Source organism: Neovison vison, chromosome 11 (genome assembly GCF_020171115.1).
Source record: "Neovison vison isolate M4711 chromosome 11, ASM_NN_V1, whole genome shotgun sequence".
NCBI lineage: Eukaryota > Metazoa > Chordata > Mammalia > Carnivora > Mustelidae > Neogale > Neogale vison.
The window spans coordinates 97,450,201-97,458,269 of record NC_058101.1 but is presented as its reverse complement, the minus strand read 5'-3'; positions in this window follow the sequence as shown (position 1 = coordinate 97,458,269).

Below are 8,069 nucleotides of genomic sequence, written 5' to 3'. Positions count from 1 at the left end.
TCCTCAGTTTGGCGACCATGGCTGTTGCTGCTATAAACATTGGGGTACAGATGGCCCTTCTTTTCATTACATCTGTATCTTTGGGGTAAATACCCAGTAGTGCAATGGCAGGGTCATAGGGAAGCTCTATTTTTAATTTCTTGAGGAATCTCCACACTGTTTTCCAAAGTGGCTGCACCAACTTGCATTCCCACCAACAGTGTAAGAGGGTTCCCCTTTCTCCGCAACCCTCCAACACATGTTGTTTCCTGTCTTGCTAATTTTGGCTATTCTAACTGGTGTAAGGTGGTATCTTAATGTGGTTTTAATTTGAATCTCCCTGATGGCTAGTGATGGTGAACATTTTTTCATATGTCTGATAACCATTTGTATGTCTTCATTGGAGAAGTGTCTGTTCATATCTTCTGCCCATTTTTTGACATGATTATCTGTTTTGTGTGTGTTGAGTTTCAGGAGTTCTTTATAGATCCTGGATATCAACCTTTTGTCTGTACTGTCATTTGCAAATATCTTCTCCCATTCCGTGGGTTGCCTCTTTGTTTTTTTGACTGTTTCCTTTGCTGTGCAGAAGCTTTTGATCTTGATGAAGTCCCAAAAGTTCATCTTCGCTTTTGTTTCCTTTGCCTCTGGAGACATATTTTGAAAGAAGTTGCTGTGGCTGATATCGAAGAGATTACTGCCTATGTTCTCCTCTAGGATTCTGATGGATTCCTGTCTCACGTTGAGATCTTTTATCCATTTTGAATTTATCTTTGTGTACGGTGTAAGAGAATGGTCAAGTTTCATTCTTCTGCATATAGCTGTCCAGTTTTCCCAGCATCATTTATTGAAGAGACTGTCTTTTTTCCACTGTATATTTTTTCCTGTTTTGTCGAAGATTAATTGACCATAGAGTTGAGGGTCCATATCTGGGCTCTCTACTCTGTTCCACTTGTGTATGTGTCTGTTTTTATGCCAGTACCATGCTGTTTTGGTGATCACGGCTTTGCAGTAAAGCTTGAAATCAGGTAACGTGATGCCCCTAGTTTTATTTTTGTTTTTCAACATTTCCTTAGCAATTCAGGGTCTCTTCTGATTCCATACAAATTTTAGGATTATTTGCTCCAGCTCTTTGAAAAATACTGGTAGAATTTTGATCGGAATGGCATTAAAAGTATAGATTGCTCTAGGCAGTATAGACATTTTAACAAGTCAACCTAAGTTTATTGACCCAATGGCATAAGCAGAATGAGACTGATTCTTTGGGAGACCATAATGATATTATTACTTATTAACTAATATGTTGAAACTACTTCAATACAGTCCATATTTAAAATCTCCTCAAAGATAAACTAATTGTTAAAGTTTACCTTGGAACTTATTGGTAAAAGAAAAGTAATATAACACACAAATAAAAGAAAATTTGCTGTTTTTCCACAAAATTTCACTATAAAAGCATAGTGGTTAGTTTTATCACCAAGCTTGAACTACCAAATATCAAATTGTACTTATTATAGCAAGTGTTTGACAGCATATATAAATATGACCGAAGTCTGACTTCTAATATTCATCAATATATTTCTTCTATACTATATACAAAGATAATGCAATCTGTGTTTTCATTAAAATGAACTAAACATTATTATGACTGATTTTAAAATTAGAATCCTTTTCTAATATTGAGAGTATACTGTATTTATTTAACCTCTATGTATTTCGACTATTTCAATGAAAACATCTAAATTCTCTTGGTTGGTTATTTGTTAATGTAACATTTAAGAGGACACAAACACAACCAAATAACTTTGCCCTCTTCCTCCCCTATACACATAGAGTACTCAAGTTTTACTTAAAAGTGTTAAAATGCTAATTAAAACATTTTTATTTAACATTTCATTAGAAAATTTTTAATGAGCCAATAAGTAGGACTTTATTTTATAATGCTGAATTAGTTATTTACTTCTGCATAACAGATTACCCCAAATCATAGTGACTTAAAACAAAAGCATTTATTATCTCCCAGTTTTTGTGGGTTTGGAATTTCATAGCAGCTCAGCTGGTGCCTTAGGTTCAGAAGGTCCCATGAGATTGTTGGGAGATGCATTTATCTGAAGGCTTAACTGAGACTAGAAGATCTACTTCTACAATAGCTTACCTACATGGCTACTGGCAGGAGGCCTCAATTCCTCACTGCACATACATAGAGCTGTCTAATGTATCTTCAAAACCTTTCAACTGGCTTCCCCCAGAGTTAGTGACCCAAAAGAGAGGGCAAGGAAGAAGCCATGATGCTTTTTATGATCTAGTCCTGAAAAATCACATATCCTCATTTCCACCATGTTCTATTAACAAATAAAGTGAGTCCAGCCCACACCCAGAGAGATGAATTAGGCTCCACCTTTAGAAGAGAGAAATGGCAAAGAATTTGTGGACATAATTTTAAATCCCCACAAGCCCTTTAAAATCAATTGATTAGCATCAGTATAATTGAAAATAAACCTTGTATATGTATTAGTTTGGCTCCAAATTTCACTTGACTAATTTTGAAAATTCCACAACAGGACTCTAATTCTTTTGTTTGGAAAAAATTTTCATCTATTTCATTATCACTATTTTCTGAAAGAGAAAGTCAAGGAATAACAATAAAAGCAATGTGACAGAGATGAATTCTCCTCAAACATTCCTGGGCTTCTGCAAATTTCACAGCCTTCCCTACAGTTTTATTGGGGCCATATAACGGGTTCTGAACAATAAAATGTAAGTGGAAGTGATGAATGTCACATTCATGCTGAGACAGATAAGGCTGAGTTGCCTTTTTATAGCCCTCTTATTCTGTCCATTGGCAACCATGAATAGCACACGTTCCAGTTGGTGGATCTATAAGAAGGAAAATGTCCCAATTGCTATTGGACTGTGTTGTAAGTAAAAAGTAATCATTTATTGTGTTAAGCCACTAAAATGTGGGGATTTTTGTATCCAGCATAGCAGAGCCTAAAGTGACTAATTCATACTGCTAACACAGTAAGTTAAATATTTAAAAGTACAATTCTCTTATGTCCTAAACAAATGCGTTTGTCTTCACTGAAAATTAAGATGATCCCTTTCAGGAATAAATAAAAGCAACTGATACCAGAATATTTAAATCTGGTCAATGGGACCTCATCTTGAATCCCCGTCAACTATGATCTAATTGTAGACATAAAGAAAAATAGCCTCAAGAAAAAGAAACTTTGAGGAATACATTTGAGGATGGAAATTCAATCTCAGCAAAACAGAGATTAAGAGAAATGATGAAAGCTTATGCTTTTATGTTGAATTCACTCAAATACTTGTTAAAGCTGAATCTGAGACTTAAAAAAATTATTTATGGACAAGTGAAGGAAAAAAGACAAGTTAAATAAGCATATTTCTAATCTTTGGAGACTAAAATCTAAGAAAAATTATTGTTTCAAGTGTCACAAAACCTAGAGCTATTTACATACTAAATAATCTAAAATTAAATTTTTTTTTCCAATTTATTTATTTTCAGAAAAACAGTATTCATTATTTTTTCACCACACCCAGTGCTCCATGCAAGATGTGCCCTCTATAATACCCACCACCTGGTACCCCAACCTTCCACCCCCCCGCCACTTCAAACCCCTCAGATTGTTTTTCAGAGTCCATAGTCTCTCATGGTTCATCTCCCCTTCCAATTTACCCAAAAGCACATACCCTCTCCAATGTCCATAAGCCTACACCCCTTCTCCCAACCCCCCTCCCCCCAGCAACCCACAGTTTGTTTCGTGAGATTAAGAGTCACTTATGGTTTGTCTCCCTCCCTATCCCATCTTGTTTCATGGATTCTTCTCCTACCCACTTAAGCCCCCATGTTGCATCACCACTCCCTCATATCAGGGAGATCATAGGATAGTTGTCTTTCTCCGCTTGACTTATTTCGCTAAGCATGATACGCTCTAGTTCCATCCATGTTGTCGCAAATTAAATTCTTAAATCCAATCACTATTGTTTAGAAATCCAATCAAAACTGTCTTTTGCTATAAGCATTGGGGTACATATAGCCCTTCTCTTCACTACATCTGTATCTTTGGGGTAAATACTCAGTAGTGCAATCGCAGGTTCATAGGGTAGCTCTATTTTTAATTTCTTAAGGAATCTCCACACTGTTTTCCAATGTTCAAAGCAGCAATGGTCACAATTGCCAAACTATGGAAAAAGCCAAGATGCCCTTCAACAGATGAATGGATAAAGAAGATATGACCCGTATGTACAATGGAGTATTATGCCTCCATCAGAAAGGATGAATACCCAACTTTTGTATCAACATGGATGGAACTGGAGGAGATTATGCTGAGTGAAATAAGTCAAGCAGAGAAAATTAATTATCATATGGCTTCACTTACTTGTAGAACATATGGAATAACATGGAGGACATTAGGAGAAGGAAAGGAAAAGTGAATTGGGGGAAATCAGAGGGGGAGACAACCATGAGAGACTGTGGACTCTGAGAAACAAACAGGGTTTTGGAAGGAGGGGTGAGGGGATGGCTGAGCCTGGTGGTGGGTATTAAGGAGGGCATGTATTGCATGGAGCACTGGGTGTGGTGCATAAACACTGAATCTTGGAACACTGAAAAAAATAATAAAATAAAATAAATAAAATAAAATAAAAAACTGTCTTTTGGTCTACCAGAAAATAGATTAAGGGAGGTGAAGAGGATGATGATGTTCAAAAGAACAAGGGAGAATTGGGAATTAAGAAAACTAGCAACAAAGGAAAAGCAGGAAAGACCATTTAATCAGTAGAAGAAAGAGGGAGCCAGATTATGTTAAATTAAGAAAAACAAGTACTGATAATTAATTCAATTTCATTTAAAAGAAAAAAGGACAATGATTTGTTATTTTATTTTTTGTCTGCAGGTGGCAGCTCCTGCTAAATATATAACAGAAGTGTTTCCTGAATAATTTCTACACCATCATCAGGTCAGGCTCTCACTTTAAAAAGAGATGGGGATTGGGGGAAGCCAAAATTGTATTTCAGGTACTTCTCATATAATACCAAAGAACCAATTTTTCAAAATAGCTTTAATTCTCAAAAAATACAAAACAAATACTTTTCTGGGGTATATTAGAAAAAAATAACAAATAGATGTACATTTCTTCCAATGTATCAATTCCCAATTATTTCTTAAGCCTTTTGGGTTTGTGTCTTATGTTGCTGTTTTTGTAAATTTTGAATTATTAGAACTCATTGGTGTATTCTAGCTAAGATCGTGAAATGTCAGGACTGGGTGGATGGGACAAGCACTATACATTATACTCACTATACTCACTACATTAAAAAATGATAAATATACACAAAGACCACTGTTTATTTTTTCAAGGGTACATATATTTCTAAGTAAGTATCAGGAGAGTGTATTGGAAGAGGATGTATTATTGCATGCACTAATTCTAATGTCTATAGAGGAAAGGGAATGGGATTGGGGACAGAAAATGAAAGGAAAAAGGGGCTTATGGGTGGCTCAGTCGGTTAAGCATCTGCCTTCTGCTGAGGTCATGATCTTGGGGTCCTGGGATCCAGCCCTGCATTGGGCTTCCTGCTCAGCGTGGAGTCTGCTTCTCTCTCTCCTTTTTCCCCTCCCCCTCCCAACTCCTGCTGTCCCTCTCTCTCCCTCAAATAAATAAAATCTTTAGGAAAAAAAAAAAAGAAAGAAAGAAAGAAGGAAAGTGAAAGGAAAAAAATTAAGTACATTTAAATTTACCCCAAGAAGTTCATGGTTTTGTTGCTTTGGTAAATAGCATGTTGTTTATTTCATTTTTCCAATCACTTGTTTTTAGTATATATAGAAATATATTTCATTTTTATATGTTGGTCTTATATCCTGAAATTTTGCTAAATTCACTTAGTGACATTACTATGTTTTTCACAAATTCATTGGGATTTCTTCTATTGGGATTTTCTTCTATTTCATATATGTAGATGCTTGTGTCATTTATGAATAAAAACAAAGAATGCCTATTTGCCAATCTGCATTACTATTATTTCTTTTTCTTGCCTTATTTCACGGTCCACAACTTCCAGCTTAATAGAAATAGTTAAGAACTGATATCCTTACCTGGTTCTTGATCTTAGCAAGAAAATATTTACACTTTCATCCTTAAATATAATAATAGTTGTAGGTATTTAATAGACTCCATTTATCAGATTGAGAAAGTTCCCTTGTATTCTTAGTTTGCTGAAAATTTTTATCATGAAAGGATATTTAATGTCAAATAATTTTTTCTGCATCTAGTGAGAAGATCATATGTATTTTTTTCTTTTTAGCCTATTGATATGTGGAATTACACTGAGTAATTATTGAACCGGAACCAAGCTTACATTCCCGGGATAATCCAATTAAGTTGCAATGCATTATTCTTGTTTATATTACTAAATTTGATTAGCTAATATTTTTCTGAAGATATTTACATCTATGTTTATAAGAGTGTGTATAACATTGGTATATTTCTTCTTGAAATGTTTGATTGAATTCACTAATGAAGCCATCTAAGGCTGGAATTTTCATTGTGGGAAGGAGATTTCTTTAATTATTTCTTTAATTATTCAATTTCTTTAATAGATACAGGACTACTCGATCTACTGCTTCTTTTCTTTCTATCATTATTTCTTTTTTTATTATTATTAACATATAATGTATTATTTGTTTCAGGGGTAGAGGTCTGTGATCTGTCTCATCTTGAGTGAACTTTGGTATTTTGCATATTTGAAGGTATTCTTCCATTTCTTTGAAATTGTCAAATTTACTGGTATACAGTTGTTCACACATTAGCTTATTTTCCTTTTAATGTTTGTGAGATCTTTAGTGATAGAATTTATTTCACTTTGAATATTTGTAATTTGTCTTCTTTATTTTTTTATTAGTCCAACTAGTAGGTTAACAATTTTGTTTATCTTTTCAAGAAAACATCTTTTCCTTTATTGATTTTCTTTATATTTCTCTCCTTCCTATCTCACAAATTTCTGTTCTTACCATTATTACCTTCTTTCTGCTGATTTTGTTCTTCTTTTCTAGTTTCTTAAGGTAAAAATTTAGGTCATTATTCTTTCTTTTTTGATACAGATATTTAATGCTACACATTTCTCTCAACTGCTTCAGATGTCCCACAAGTTTTGATATGTTGTGCTTTCACCTTTATTCAACTCAAATATTCTCTAATTTTCTTTATAATTTCCTTTCGATCTGAGGAACCCATTTAGAATTGTGTTCTTTCATTTCCCAATATTGCAGGATCTTTCTAGATACCTTCCTGCTACTGATTTCTAGTTTACTTCTTTTGTAGTTGAACAATATATTTTTATGACTACAATCATTTTAAATTTGTAGAGATTTCTATATACAGTCTACCTTGGTGAATATTCTATCTGTACTTAAACACATTTTGCTGTTACTGAATAGAATACTCTATAAATATCAGTTAGATCTAGTTGATTGCTTTCTAGATCCTTAACTGATTTTTGGCCTGCTTTTTCTATCAGTTACTGAGATGGGAATATTGAAATTCTAATTATATTTGTGGATTTGTCTGCTTTCAGTTCTATCTGTTTCTGTTTCAGTCTTTTAAAATTGTGTTATTAGATGTGTAGATATTTAGGATTGTTATATTTTTTGATACACTGATCTCTTTATCATTATGTAATATTTCTCTTTATCTCAGGTAAAATATCTTGCTCTGAAGTCTACTTTCTCTGATATGAATATAGCCACTCAAACTTACTTTTAATTAGCTAATGCAAGGTTTATTTTTTGCAAACATTTTTTCTTTTAGCTGGTCTATGTCTTCAAATTTAAATTACACTAATTTTAGGCAAAATATAGTTGGGTCTTGTTTTTATATTCAGTCTAACAAAGTCTGCCATCTACCTAGGATGGTCGAAGCATTTTTATTTGATATAATTATTTATATAATTGAATTTAAATCCACCATCTTGCTATTTGTTTCCTTTTTCCCCAGCACTAGACTGTCATTGCTTATTACTTGATGGGCAATTCACAGTAGGATAGAGAGGGTTCTTATTTCTCCTATCCA